A 10,515-nucleotide genomic window follows, 5' to 3' on the forward strand; every position below is an offset into this window, starting at 1 on the left:
CACACAAAGGTAATGACAAATTGCAATGTATTGCACTGAGGTGATGATTGAAAGATGGGGTAAATGATGTATTGGAACACGAGTAGTTTTCTTTGACAAGACCTTGAATTTGTTTGATTCAGATACTGGAGGGAGGTATGAATCTGCTGCACTGGAGATGGAGGTTGAAGAGGGACAGTGAGGGTATGAGTAGATAGTGGGATACTGGAGTAAAGTAGAGAGGTGGCAAGTGAAGGAGGGGTTTTTTTCCTAATGCAGTGTAGGCTGCCCAGCTGTTTTTATTTGTGTTCTGCATGAGACACAAATAACTGTAACAGAAGCTAACTAGAGCAGCAGAGTAAGGGAGCTACATTTATATAGCTCTCATTCTGCTTAACTTAAAATAACGTACCACAAACACAGATGTAACAACAGAGGACAATAGATCACTAGGAATTATGATGAAAACTGTGCATTCAACAGGGCTTCATGCCATTGTTCAGTGAAATGAGTATAAAGGATCAATTCCAGTGCAATTCTGGGATGGCAACACCTGGGTGCACATATAGTCTCTCCAGTGACTTCAGTGCAAGAGACTTTTACCTTCAGTGCAAGAGACTTTCAATGCAAGGGACCCCTGCTGGGAGAGACTGGGATAGAGCATCTGAGTTTTCCCTGAAGTCACCAGTCCCGCCCCATTCCCTCTAGTGTGAGAGGTTCAGGCTAGAGTAGCTGTGAGTGCCCCCCAGCCAGCAGCACTTACACCGTTCTCTGGATTGACTCTTACTGGAAGAATCACAAACTGGGGTAAATGTAAACTCACACAGGTAGAATGTGTACCTGTTCGCTACAGAGAATGATGCTTGGATAGACTGAACTCCCTCACAGCCTATCCTTATATTAGAAGAGGCTGAAACTCAAGTAACTGAGAGTTGATATTCAAAATTGCCTTTGTAACAGAACACTGTAATAATTATGGAAATCTTTTATCAATGGCAACAACTTGATGTCTAGGCAAGGCAATAGGGGGAGAAGTCTGCAAAAGCAGTTGCCCTTGCTAGCATGGGTCTGAGGTTCAGAGTTTTAGTGTACTGGTTTTGCATTTGGGTACAACAAACCGTTCTCCTTTTTACAGATATTATAGTAATTAACAGTGAACCAAAACTGAAGGTCCTCGCTTAGTTTTTACTCTCTCCTTAGAGAAAATGCCAGCTGATGTCTTTTCCTTTTGACATAAGTCTGATCCTACAACTCTTCACACAAAAAGTGTGGGAGAAAAATTTTTCCTTTGGAGCATCAAAAAATAGAATTAAAAGCTGCCATTTCCCAAAGCTTCTAAAACTTACAGTGATGTTTAATGGCTTTAAATTCCTGCCCCTAGATCAGCGTATTTTAACAGTGACTGGAAACACAGTACACCAGCATATAAGAACACATGGTAAGGCATATCCGAGAGCAGATATAGTCGGGGGGGTCCTTATCCTTCCAGAAAATAAGGGTGAGAAAAACAATATAAACCTTTGTGCCTCCAGAATGAGATTTCCCCACATGGAAAGGGTCAACACAAGACCTATACATAGGGGTGAATTCCACTCCCAGTGAGCATAGTTACCCACCCGCACCACTTCATCTGTCATTCTCATAATCAGAAAACCTTCTTCATTAACTGACAGTGATGGCTGGCTAAGCTGAAAATGTGATCTCTGCATATGTAAGTGAACTCATCTCATTGATCTATGACCATATTAATTATAGCTAGGTCTTAATCACTGTTGGCGTCAAGCTAAAAAGACAAATAAATTATTATCGATGTACGAGTTTGTCTACATGCTGATGGCGTCACAATGTCGAACAACACTTTGGGGAGCATAAAAACATAGTGCTAAAAACAAGGACTTGCTGTATCCAACACATTTCCTCAGAAACACCAGGCTAAATTACAGGGTATGAGGATGCCAGCTCCTGACATGTTAATTTAAGTATTTATAATATGCATGAGGCAATTCAAAGGGATTTTTAGCATTTGTGAGTGACTAAGTCTTTTGCAATTATATCACTTGGTATAGTCAATTGAAAAACAGTGGCATCAACTGAAAAGAACAAGGAGTCTAAAGCTTACAGTAACTAAATGTGGGGACTATTCAGTGGTCTTGAATTAGTCAGTGAATGTACCTAACGTCAATTAGCCACATTTTGCTGCTGCAGCTGTTGTGCCGCTAACCCCCAGACTTCTTTTACATAAGTGTCAAGCCCACAAATTAGGGGCTGTTAACTCAAATGTAGATGTGTTGTAAAGACACTTCAGAGTACTCTGTAACTGTAAGATACTGTTTTGGGACTCAGTCTTCCACCCATTGAACTCAATGGGAGTCTTTCCATTGGCTTCAGTGAAAACTGGGTCAGGTCCTTAATTGATGATGATTTGATTCTACACATGCACCACATTTTAGGACTTTGCATGTTCCTCTATTGTGCTCTCATTAATTTAACACAGATGTACCTGACAAAGAGCAGGGATGTTTCAAGATGCAACCGGTTCTGTGCTTAAACCAGAATATAAGTCCAAAATTGAACAAGGAAGAGAAGGAAGCTATGCAGAGAAACTTGATCAACACATTTGGCTGCCCATTTGGAGACAGGTAAGTAGTGTCACTGTCATCATCTCACTGGAGATGACCACAAAGAACTCAACCAATTGAATATTTACAAATCCAAATGACCTCTTAAGTTATTCCTGCCTCAAGGCTTCCCAGTGCATCCATCCTGTTGTCTCTATTTCTATTAGAATGTTAGTTTTTCAGGACTGGGATGGTCTTATTTTACTTCTCTGTCTGTGCTGAGCACCATTGTTGGCATTTACTAATTAAGAAATAACAAATATGAGTAACTTAGCACGCTTGTATTTGGCTATGGATATTTTCCACCTATAAATCAGTGTTGCTATGATGACCTAAATAACTCTAGTGCTGTTGTTTTGAGCTTGCACTGTGCTCTTCAAAAGAGAAATCTTACATTTGTTAATTATACAGAGAGAAACTTATGTGAAATATAGATTTGTATTAATTAAAATGATTAATGATTAAATTCTGAATTTAAACGTGCCTAACAGATGAAGAGTAGAAGCACTAAGAACCCTATAGGTAAAATTCCAATCTAGTGTTTCAGAAACAATTAAGCTTCAGGAAAATGCTCTGCTAAATTTCATTCACCTATAGTTTTTGTACATGATTGACTTTCTCTTCAAAGTTTACTTTAGGCCTTCTGTCAATATGTAAACATTTCATTTATTTCATAGAATCATAGACCTGGAAGGGATCTCGAGAGGTCATCTATTCTAGTGCCCTGCACTTGTGGCAGGACTAAGTATTATTTAGACCATTCCTGACAGGTGTTTGTCTAACCTGCTCTTAAATATCTCCAATGATGGAGATTCCATAACCTCCCTAGGCAATTTATTCCAGTACTTAACCATCCTGACAGGAAGTTTTTCCTAATGTCCAACCTAACCCTTCCTCGCTGCAATTTAAGCCCATTGCTTCTTGTCCTATCCTCAGAGGTTAAGAAAAACAATTTTTCTTCCTCCTCCTTGTAACAACCTTTTACATACTTGAAAACTGTTATGTCCCCTCTCAGTCTTCTCTTTTCCAGACTAAACAAATCCAGTTTTTTCAATCTTCTCTCATAGGTCATGTTTTCTAGACCTTTAATCATTTTTGTCGCCCTTCTCTGGACTCTCTGTAATTTGTCCACATTCTTCCTGAAATGTGGCACCCAGAACTGGACACAATATTCGAGCTGAGGCCTAATCAGTGCAGAAGAATTACTTCTGATGTCTTGCTTGCACCACTCCTGCTAATACATCCCAAAATGATGTTCACTTTTTTTACAACAGCCTTACACTGTTGACTCATATTTAGCTTGTGGTCCACTATGACCCGCAGATCCCTTTACTTCTCTGTGTGTGAAATCTTCTTTACATATATATATATTCCTGTTTGGCTTGATTCCCCAGTGCAATCTTGCTAAATTATAATCTATCCTTTCATTTCTTGATCACCACTTTACAGGAAGGGCTAGGAACACACTGACCTACAGGACATACTAGGTGGTAATCTGTAACATGGATGAATGTTCTTGGCACCGGAATATTGTTCTTATGACCACAACACATTGGAAGTTCTGCTGTATAATTCATGCATAGCTATGGTCCTTCCTTCTCTGTTAGTTCCTCTAATAAGAAATGATATTATTTTGTGCCATCTATTGTAAAAAGATTGTATTATAATATTTTTTGAGGAATGTAGCAAATCCTGTTAAGACCATCTAACCCATTTAGCTTGTTCTTGCCCTATCTGAGGGTCCCAGAGCCCTTCATGAGATTGAACAGGAAGATCAGATCCTGGAGGGGACTCTCAGATATCGAGCTGCGGTTGAGGGTCTGATTTTAGCAGGGAGATGCAGGGATCACCATGAAGTTGTGGGGGAGGCAGTATGAGCCACTACAAATTTAAACTGAAAAATTAAAAAGTCCCTCCTAATTCAGGCTCTTGAGGGGCAGAGATACAGTGATGGCATTGAAGCAATTTTCTGATACTGCAGGTAAACCTGTATTTTGTTCCTTTGTCTCCTGTGGTATTCCACAGTTTTCTGTACTGTGTCAATGCAGTGCATCACAACATACTGCTCCTCTGCAGTATTTTACAGCATGAGATACCATGCACTTAGATACCAAGGTGACAAGGGCTCAAGAATTACTATGGTTTAGATAGATTAGAATGGGTAGATGCATTGTGTTGCAATAATTGGGATTATTTCTGCACTAGCGTACATGAGTTTAATCCATTGTTATGCACAGTCTGGCAGCAAACATAGCCTCATAATGCAAATAGGATCGTACAAAGGATCACTGCTGTACTGTATGTGGAATTTAACATTTTAAAACTAGTTTTCAATGAATATATGTACAGAACAATATGAGGCAAGTATAGAAAAAAATTGTTGTCACTGAAATGACGCATGCATTTTAAACAGGCAGATGTAATAGTACCAATGCGGTACTTGGGAGGGAAGCATGATGCATCCACATACCCAAGGGGTGCAACTGAGCCTAAGACTCAGGTCTATATAGTATGGACTTCTTGTTTCCTGAGTAGGGATATCACAGGTTTCAGAGTAGCAGCCGTGTTAGTCTGTATTCGCAAAAAGAAAAGGAGTACTTGTGGCACCTTAGAGACTAACAAATTTATTACAGCATAAGCTTTCGTGAGCTACAGCTCACTTCATCGGATGCATTTGTGAGCTGTAGCTCACGAAAGCTTATGCTGTAATAAATTTGTTAGTCTCTAAGGTGCCACAAGTACTCCTTTTCTTTTTGAGTAGGGATATGACATTTTTATCACCTGTGAAGGGGCAAGGCCAGATGGCTATAGAAAAGTAGTGGGAGGTAGATATATTAGCTCCAGGCTAAACAAATCCCTGGAACCAGGTTAAGTGAAATGGAAGCTGCTCCAGGTCAATTAAGATACCTGGGGCCAATTAAGGACTTTCCAGAAGGCAGGGAGAGTGCTATGTTGATTGGGACACCTGAAGCCAATCAGGGGCTGGCTGAAACTAGTTAAAAGCCTCTCAGCCAGTCACGTGGGTGTGCAATGTCAGGAGCTGTGGGAAGAAGTTGTGCTGTTGGAGAGGCTGAATAGTACACACCATATCAGGCGCAAGGACGGAGGCCCTGAAGTAAGGGTGAAGTGGAGCTTGAGGAAGTGAGGGCTGCTGTGGGGGAAGTAGCCCAGGGAATTGTACATATCATGTTTCTAAAAGGTCAGCTACTATAGCTGATACTATTAGGGTCCTGGAGCCCGGAGTAGAGGGTGGACCCGGGCTCCCTCCCCACCACCTTTGCCCCCTGTTTAATCATTGAGACTGGGAGACAACAGAGACTGTGCAAGGAAGGATAACTTCTCCTCACCTCCCTCGCTGGCTTATGATGAAAATGACTCAGTAGACTGTGACCCTTGTCTCTAGAGCAAGAAAGGTTACGTGGAGGGTTACAGTGAGCCTCTGAGGCTAGCGAAATCCGCCAGGAAATGCGGGATCCATGGAGGCAAGGACAGAGCTTTGTCACACACCATTCTCATCTAGTAATGTAACACTTCCATCGTCTTGAAACCAAGTCACCAACCATTGTAAGTCATCTGTCTGGAAGTAATATTTAAAGCCTGACACCAGCAAACCTCCTTTCTCTGCAGAAAGACAATCATTTTGAGGCTCACTCTTGGGATCTTACTGCTTCATATAAACAAACTGATTATTCTGGCAGTTCTTTGAAATGTGGTATTTGATGTATCAATGGCAAGTATGGCATTTGGGAAGTATTCTCATTGGTATAATACTGCGGCAACTAATGACAGTAAGTGGAGATGAGTATTCTCTTTAGCCATGTAATGGGGTACCAACCCCACACAGGAGAGGAAGGACTTAAGGGAGTCCCCAGAGTCCTCCAAGTAGCATAGAGAGACTGCATGGAGTGCAGCTAATTAGAGAAGGGCTTCAGGGAGCAGCCAATCCAAGTCCAGCAGGCCCATATAAGAGGAGCTGCAGAGCAGGGTGAGTTGCTGCTGGGAGCTCAGGAAGTGAAGACTGTCTCTCTAGCAGGCTGAGAGACCTGCAGCACCTTGGACAGAGCAACTGCTAGCAGGGACTGGTGGGAGCAAGAGGGAGCTCCTGGCTGCTGACACTGGGTAGCTGAATGCCCTGATATAAGGGTGAAGAAGGTACTGGGGCTGTGGGTAAGTGGCCAAGGGAGATGGAGCAGTATTGGGAGAAGGCAGAGAGTCACAACACAACCCTGCTATCTATAGGGTCTCTGTGTTGGGACCTGGAGTAGTGGAGGGGCTGGGGTTCCTCCCACTTGCCACCGAAGAAATGGATGGATTATTGGACAGTTGTACTCCCCTCCCAGAAGGGGAAACACAGAGTGACCTAGCCGGAAGGCTGAGTCATGAAGAGGATGCGGTGGTTCCTGAGGCTGATAGGCCATAGACTGGACAGAGAGTCAAAGTGACGGTATGCAAACTGTGGACATGGGCGTCGGCTTCAAGCTAATCCCCAAAGTGACCAGTAGAAGGCACCAACCCAGCTGTGAGAGCTGAACTCCTGACAAGCCCCTTGATATTTATTGCAAATCTTCCTGGTTATTAAGCTTGGCTTTCTCTTCATGAACTGGGCACTCTCGGGTATTATAATTATTTATTACATGTATGTTCCATAAGTTTGTGAAGTGCTTTACAGAGCACATAGCAGTTCAGCCAGGATCCCAGGCAGAGGAACTATTTCCAGTTGATTCAGATATCTTTATAAGAGAACAAGAAATTCCCTTTGGTCAAGCTGCAAATTCAAATCCCTTCGTTCACTTCCATAGTGGCTGAGAAAGCGCTATCCCTGGATCAGCACGGAAGCCACTCACAAGGCAGCTCTGAGCTGCTGTAGAAGATGAGAAGCTTTAGCAAATGAGCCCTTCCTGTGGATAATGTAGCTCTTTTGCTACAATTTGTAACTAATCAAAAAACACCATGAGAGAGTGAGACCATTTGAGTCAAGGCAAAAACAACACTCAGCAGACTGTATAGTGATCCATCCCCACTTGGGCACTTTTGGATTATTAGACTCTGTTCTGTTTGTTCACTTACATTTCTCCATCCAAGCCTAGTAGTAAAGGCTTTTGAAAATAAGGACTGGCAATTGCCAGGACAGACAGTTGTAGCATGTCTGGAGTGACCCACCTTGGTTCTGTAATGAGTAAGGTGATTCTTAACTCTCTCTCTTCTGTTCTTTAACAACTATCCCTCAGCTTTTAAAACAGGAACCAATGGAGTCCAGAGTTCACAAATTTTGTTTCCGTAAGTCAATATTTGTGTTGCTTGGCAGCAGTTTTACTCAAAGCTGCTCATGTAAATATTATGTTGTTTTCAATTCTGTGAATAGGACGATTTTTTAAAAGTGGCGAATTAGTACAAGGAAAATTCAGGGAAGAATTTCTTCCGAAGTAGGGAATTATCCTCTTCAATTCACCGCACTGTTTATTTCATCCATTCATTTATAAAAGTAATTTCAATGTTTATTTTTTTCTCAGAAAAAGATGCCACAACAAAACCCCTCAAAGGTTGAAAAAAAATTAAACTAATTGATTTGATTATTTGTTAGTTTTTTACACTCAAGTGATAGATCGGCTCCAGAGACCTACAAATGTCTAGTCCTGCCACTCATGCTTGGGCAAATATTGTTCCATAAGGTACTGAAAGAGTAACAAAAACAATGCATAACGAACCTGTGGAACTCACTCCCAGAATATATAAAATATATAGTAAAGAGTTTAGTAGCATTACAAAAATCAATAGTCATTTATTAGGAAAATAATGTATATCTAAAGGTAAATTAACTAGGTTAAAATATGTAAAGGATATAAAACTTTTGTGCTTCAGGGCATATGCTAACCATTAACTGTCTGGGGTTAGGCAGAAAATATGCCTGTGGGAAGTTACTGCATAATTGTCCACAATGAAGGTTTACACTTTCTGCTGATGCATCTGGTATGTACCACTGACTTAGATGAACCATTGTTTTAAAGTGGTATGGCAATTCCTATGTTTTTATGGGATAGAATGATTTAGCTCTATCCTTATCCTGCATTCCTGGTATGTTCTCATCTTAAGTTTTGTCTAAAGTGGGAAAATGGTATATTGTTGACTACTGTTGTTAGCATCTGGACAAGATGGCTATCAGCATCTTTACAAAATGCATGTCTCATCAAATCTCTATCAACTGTCAGTAATGGGGCAATTTCTAAGTATAGACAGGGCTGTACAGGAAGTTTAAAGGAAATGCTTATAATGGAAATTAGTTACTGCTGGTTCAGCTAAGATCAGGAAGGGAAAGGAACTCATACTGAAAGAGGGAGAGATTGCAGGAAAATAGGAAGGTTACTCACCTTATAGTAATTGTAGTTTTAAGATGTGTGGTCCCTATGGCTATTCATTGTAGGTGCACACATGCTCTGGGTGCTGAGGGCTGGAAATCCTTTAATAGTGTCTCTTGGTCCATTCCTGTGCCCTGTGCCTCCTTGTGCTTCCATGTGAGGGCATAAAGGGCAGCACGGACTGACTTCACTCCAGTTCCGACTACAGCGAGAGAAAGGAGGATGGGTTGTGAATACCAGTTGGAACCACACATCTCAAAGACCTGCAGCTACTCTAAGATGAGTAATCTTCCTTTCTTCTTGAAGTGACGGTCTTTAGAGTTATTTATTGTGGGTGGCTCCCAAGCATTGCTCCTTGAGGAGGAGATGCGAGGAAGTAAGCTGTACCACAGAATGGGGGATCACTGAGTAAAGGAGGCATCTACGGCCAAAGCTTGGACCAGAGCATCATGCCTGGTGAATGTGTAGGGAACTCCAAGTGACTGCTCTGCATGTCTTTGAGAGGGGAATTCCCTGTAAGGAAGCTACAGATGCAACTTGAGCTTTCATAGAATGGGCCCTGACAGTTTGAGGAGGAGGGGCTTTCATGATGTCACAACAGAGGTATTCAGATTGGTTTAGGTAAAACTCAGATAGCACCTTAGATATGAACTTGAGATGTAGGTGAAAAGAAACCTTGCCCTTGTGAAAAATAGTATAAGGTGGATCTGCCTTAAGGGGTCCAAATTCCCCTATCCTTCTGGCAGAGGTAATAGTGATCAGAAAAGTAACTTTGAAGGACAGGTGCAGGAGGGAACAAGAAGCTAAAGGTTCAAAAGGTGGTCCCATGAGGACAGAAAGGACAAGGTTAAGGTCCCAGGCAGGGATTGGTTTCAAAACTGGAGAAAATGTCCTTATGATGCCTTTTAGGAACTTTGCACTAGTGGGGTGAGTAAAAACAAAGCAGCTTTTCACTGGGGAGTGGAAAGTGCCATTAGCTGCCAAACCAGACGCCTTTAGCGAGAGAAGAAATGGCAGTACAAGAGTGATATCTGATGCCTCTGCACATGCTACAGGCACCAACAGGAGAATCGTTTCCATTTCGCAAAGTAGCTCGCCTGCTGTTCTGGAGAATGGCTTGAACTCCCTCATAGCAGGCTTGCTCTAGGCTCACTATCCATTGAAAAGTCACACTGTCAAAAGTAGGGATGCTGGAATATGGGTTGGCTTGCCCTGCCCTCAGTCTGGGACAGTAGCCCCTGAAATGGCTGCAGGAGGATGCATGGGCAAAAGACTAGTTGTGTATGGTTGTGAACCAAAACTGCTTTGGCCACCAGGGTGCTATGTGAATCACTGTCACACTGTCAAGTTTCCTGTGTACCTGAGGAAACAGAAGGGATGGGAGTCATGGCACATATCAGCAGTTTTGACAATTGTACCTGGAATGTGCCCCCACTGGGTTCAGGCCTTTGGCAGTCCAGGAACAATAAACTGGACGCTTTTTGTTGTGCTGGCTTGAAACAATCCCAAGATGGGATGCCCTATTGCTGGGTGAAGTTTCCACTTGTGATCCATGCAGAAATGCC

The sequence above is a fragment of the Dermochelys coriacea genome, chromosome 15, assembly GCF_009764565.3.
Source record: "Dermochelys coriacea isolate rDerCor1 chromosome 15, rDerCor1.pri.v4, whole genome shotgun sequence".
NCBI classification, from domain to species: Eukaryota; Metazoa; Chordata; order Testudines; family Dermochelyidae; genus Dermochelys; species Dermochelys coriacea.